The 5,623-nt window shown below is 37.8% G+C and overlaps 1 long non-coding RNA gene across 1 annotated transcript; it reads left to right on the forward strand.

Moving 5' to 3' along the window:
* The first annotated feature begins 336 nt into the window (after positions 1-336).
* LOC124882437 lies at positions 337-5,350 on the forward strand. Its single transcript, XR_007041904.1, has 5 exons — positions 337-458; positions 913-1,075; positions 1,223-1,415; positions 3,424-3,495; positions 4,640-5,350. It is a non-coding gene; the product is annotated as an uncharacterized LOC124882437 (long non-coding RNA).
* The last annotated feature ends 273 nt before the right edge of the window (positions 5,351-5,623 follow it).

The raw sequence follows: 5,623 nt of genomic DNA on the forward strand, positions 1-5,623 counted from the left end.
GTGGTACAGTCCACCAAGTTCAGGTGCAAGCCTTTACGTGTTAATTGAACACATTTCATTTGTTTGCATGGAGAAATAGGTAAGACCCATACAAGGAACATATTGTTATGTAATTATGCAGAATGGTGTAGGTTACTTGATGTTCGGATACACCAAAGATTTGTGACAGTTTAGCTAGTTATTAGCAAGCATGCTAGTCAGTGTACTAGTGTTTAAAGAAAAGTGAGAGATGTGATACTGTTAACTTAATTCACACAGCACTTCACATATAATAACATTAAATCATATTGTATGCAGTAATGTGTTATTGCTAATTATCAACATTTCATTTTTGCAGGAGATGGCAGCAACAAGGCCACAGAGAGTGAAAATAAATCACAAACATGATGCCATTTATTATTGCTCCTTAGGTGAAGATAAGGAAGGATTTGAAATAAAATATGTTAATTCATTTAAAGGTGAGTTGTGAGTTTAACACCCAAAGGTTTCCAGAGTTCATTACAAAATGATAGTTTAAAAGTGAAAAAAAAAATGTAACTGTACTTTAGAAGCATATAACATGTTCTATGATAATTATGATCAGAACATCTTTCTTATTCCAAAGGAGACAAGCAACTGCTCAAAGAAGAAGCTTTTATGTTGGATTTTTTTTCTTGGAAAGATAATTGTATATCTAGATAGATAATTTATTTATGAAACAAAATGTTTATGGATTAATCCACAGAAACAATTTGTTAGTGAAAGAGTCATTCCACCACTCAACTGACATAAAATGTTTATATATTCACAAAAATACATCAAATTAAATAAATTAACTGATTTAAAAAAAGTTAATAATCAATTGCTACTATTTGATGGCTCTACATTGTTGAAAGTTTATAATTCTACTTCGTTTACTATGTGTACTTTCAGGTTGGGGTGTGTTCAGCTGCTGGTGCTTTCAAAAAGAAGATTTCCTTATTGAGTACAGAGGGGAAGTCATAAATAGAAAGGAACAAGAAAACCGATTGAAAGTTTACCATGATGCACTTAAGGTTTTTATGTTTGATTTCCGGTTCAATGGACAATAGTTATGGTGTGTGACTGTTTTAATGTGTTTTTTTTTTTTTCTAAATTTGCGGCTAAACACAAAAATGCATTCTTCAGATAAGCTGACACTAAATATGCAAAATCATTTCCCTTACATGGTGTAATTATTCTTATTGCATACTTGTTATTTCAGTGTTGATGCTGCCAGAGAGGATGGATCATTAGGGAGACTGGTAAATGATCATGCAGTGAATCCAAACAGCAAAATGAAAGTTACAAGAGTGGATGGAAGACCCCATCTCTGTTTATTTGCACTCAAAGATATTGGTCCAGGGGAAGAAGTCACTTATAATTGTGGTGATTCTGACTGGCCGTGGAGAAGCAAGGTATTTAGAAGTGTAGCAATACTGTCACAAGTCATTCTATCAGCTTTGAACACAACTTTAAAGGTTATGTCAAGTTGTAGTACACACAGTTTCAATATACAGGTCCTTCTCAAAATATTAGCATATTGTGATAAAGTTCATTATTTTCCATAATGTCATGATGAAAATTTAACATTCATATATTTTAGATTCATTGCACACTAACTGAAATATTTCAGGTCTTTTATTGTCTTAATACGGATGATTTTGGCATACAGCTCATGAAAACCCAAAATTCCTATCTAACAATATTAGCATATTTCATCCAACCAATAAAAGAAAAGTGTTTTTAATACAAAAAACGTCAACCTTCAAATAATCATGTACAGTTATGCACTCAATACTTGGTCGGGAATCCTTTTGCAGAAATGACTGCTTCAATGCGGCGTGGCATGGAGGCAATCAGCCTGTGGCACTGCTGAGGTCTTATGGAGGCCCGGGATGCTTCGATAGCGGCCTTTAGCTCATCCAGAGTGTTGGGTCTTGAGTCTCTCAACGTTCTCTTCACAATATCCCACAGATTTTCTATGGGGTTCAGGTCAGGAGAGTTGGCAGGCCAATTGAACACAGTGATACCATGGTCAGTAAACCATTTACCAGTGGTTTTGGCACTGTGAGCAGGTGCCAGGTCGTGCTGAAAAATGAAATCTTCATCTCCATAAAGCTTTTCAGCAGATGGAAGCATGAAGTGCTCCAAAATCTCCTGATAGCTAGCTGCATTGACCCTGCCCTTGATAAAACACAGTGGACCAACACCAGCAGCTGACACGGCACCCCAGACCATCACTGACTGTGGGTACTTGACACTGGACTTCTGGCATTTTGGCATTTCCTTCTCCCCAGTCTTCCTCCAGACTCTGGCACCTTGATTTCTGAATGACTTCAGAATTTGCTTTCATCCGAAAAAAGTACTTTGGACCACTGAGCAACAGTCCAGTGCTGCTTCTCTGTAGCCCAGGTCAGGCGCTTCTGCCGCTGTTTCTGGTTCAAAAGTGGCTTGACCTGGAGAATGCGGCACCTGTAGCCCATTTCCTGCACACACCTGGGCACGGTGGCTCTGGATGTTTCTACTCCAGACTCAGTCCACTGCTTCCGCAGGTCCCCCAAGGTCTGGAATCGGCCCTTCTCCACAATCTTCCTCAGGGTCCGGTCACCTCTTCTCGTTGTGCAGCGTTTTCTGCCACAGGTTTTCCTTCCCACAGACTTCCCACTGAGGTGCCTCGATACAGCACTCTGGGAACAGCCTATTTGTTCAGAAATTTCTTTCTGTGTCTTACCCTCTTGCTTGAGGGTGTCAATAGTGGCCTTCTGGACAGCAGTCAGGTCGGCAGTCTTACCCATGATTGGGGTTTTGAGTGATGAACCAGGCTGGGAGTTTTAAAGGCCTCAGGAATCTTTTGCAGGTGTTTAGAGTTAACTCGTTGATTCAGATGATTAGGTTCATAGCTCGTTTAGAGACCCTTTTAATGATATGCTAATTTTGTGAGATAGGAATTTTGGGTTTTCATGAGCTGTATGCCAAAATCCTCCATATTAAGACAATAAAAGACCTGAAATATTTCAGTTAGTGTGCAATGAATCTAAAATATATGAATGTTAAATTTTCATCATGACATTGTGGAAAATAATGAACTTTATCACAATATGCTAATATTTTGAGAAGGACCTGTATTCAAAAACAAATCACAAGCATAGTGCCTAAAAAAATTTAAATTTTGTTGAAAGACTTAATCAGACTACACTATTTTTAACGTATTTAGTACTATTCACTATGTTAGAAACTGTCACATGTAAATAGATTTATGCTGACCTTAGATTTATAAATATTAACTACTATGTGAAATATTTTGAAGTGTCTAGACAAACAGGTCCTGTGTAATACTCAACATGTAAGGTGCAGGAATAAAGAGGACTGAGTTTTGTGCATTAGGAACAAACTCACATTCAGTGATTGTTCTTTACATTTCAGGTCTCCAAAGAGATGCCCTGTCAGGTTGCTGATGTGGACGCATGCAGATCCCCTTCAGGCAACACACCAGAGGTAATTTTCATCTCCAATGACAGATTTATTTTCCAAAATAGATTAATGAGAATGATATTTCAATTCAATTCAGTTTTATTTATATAGCGCCAATTCACAACACATGTCGTCTCAAGGCTCTTCACAACAGTCAGGTTCATACATTCCAATTAATCCTAAACATTGAACAGTGCAGTCAGATTCAGTTATTTATTTAAATTGGATAAAACGTTTTTCTGTCTAAGGAAACCCAGCAGATTGCATCCAGTCAGTGACTTTCAGCATTCACTCCTCCCGGATGAGCATGTTGGGACAGTGGACAGTCAATGGCGTTGACTTTGCAGCAATCCCTCATACTGAGCATGCATGTAGCGACAGCGGAGAGGAAAAACTCCCTTTTAACAGGAAGAAACCTCCAGCAGAACCAGGCTCAGTGTGAGCGGCCATCTGCCACGACCGACTGGGGGTTTTAGAGAACAGAGCAGAGACACATTTATTTAGCAGTATTCAGACACATAGGTCCGATGAAACCTTAATATGTAAGGTGCAGGAATTTGGAGGACTGAGTTTTGAAACTACACGTGCAAAAGAATGAAAGTAACATTTAGAAGCATCCAGACACACTGGTCCTGTGTAATACTTAACATGTAAGTATGTTGGATTTAGTAAACCAGTGTTCTCAACCATTGATGTTGCACCTGTAGAGAAAACATATTTTGGTGGTGTTAGTAAGATGGTGCGAGTGGAGTGGGATCTCCTTCACTGGGAAACAAGATTAGTCTTTTGGCTTTGGATCGTTCTTCACAAGTTGCTGAGGCCTGTTTGTCAAACAATTACAATTCATTTTAATTACAAATATGTCTTTTCTTCAGAATTCAATCATATAAGCAACAACACTTACCAAGCAAGTGCCAATAAGAATAAGCTGTTTGGCAATGGCAGAAATTAGTTTTCATATGTGCAACCCACATGCTCATTTCTGTAGCTTGTCCCACTAATGAATGTTCTTTATGAATGCATATTTTAAAAGGCATTACATCAGTACATAATTTATAGCCAAGAAACTTTGTTGCAATAAATAATATACCAAACACAAATTTCCTTATTTAAAAAATTTTTAAAGTGGAGTTGGTTTTCATTAATGATTTATTTGTGTTTTTTCTAGCATCTCTAGAAATGCTAGGAGAGCCAAAAAGCATCCATGGTCTCCCGTGGAAGTTACCGCGGTCATGCGACATTTTACCGAACAAATCAAAAAAGGAAAACTGGTCACTATGATTGAATGCCAGCAATGCAAGAAGGCTGAAGATCCTGCTCTGGCTGGTCGCTCTATCCAAAACAAAAGAGATTTTGTAAGGAATTGGGGCATAACTATGAAAAGAATACAAAATCCTGGATAGAATATGGGAATGTGATTAATTGTCCATCAGTGATATCATTAGGACACATGGGATGTTAAGGGTTAGATCAGAAGTAATCTCTGTGTTCTGATGATATCACTGGTGGACAATTTAAATATTTCATCTTGTGGAGGCAGGAGGAGAGTTAATGGTGTTCCAGTTATAATGGCAAACTGGCTGTTGAACAAACGTTTTACAGTGTATATTGTTTGGTGTGGATTGGTTACTGTACTTTTCATGCAAAAAGATTCAGTTTTATTTCTAATTTGAGACAATGGGTAAGTTCATCTTGTTCACTCAATTTGTTTAATCTGTGCAGTCCACTTCTTTTTGTTTAGTTATATTCCATTTATACATGTTTGGCCTTTTTAATACACAGAAATTTCATGTTTGTGTACGTGTATGGCCGTGGTCCTGACAAATAAATTTGGCCCTGGCAATTACTGTTTGTGTCATGGGCGGAGCTAAGTACCTCATTATCGTTTGTCCTCTTAATTCAGCATTGCGTCAGGTTCTTGTATTTTGAGTTCTGATGTGTTTATATACAATTTGAAGTGAGATGTATGTTGTATAGCTCAAACTGAATTTTTAAAGGTTTATTACATCTTTCTAGCATAAGTAGAAACAGGTGTCCGTCTAGTGTTACAAAAAACTGGTTTGAAAAAATTGTCCCTCTAATTCACCAACACCCGTGTGTGTGTGTGTGTGTGTGTGTGTGTGTGTGAGACACAGGCAATAAAGTGATTTGA

Source organism: Girardinichthys multiradiatus, chromosome 15 (assembly GCF_021462225.1).
Source record: "Girardinichthys multiradiatus isolate DD_20200921_A chromosome 15, DD_fGirMul_XY1, whole genome shotgun sequence".
Lineage (NCBI taxonomy): Eukaryota > Metazoa > Chordata > Actinopteri > Cyprinodontiformes > Goodeidae > Girardinichthys > Girardinichthys multiradiatus.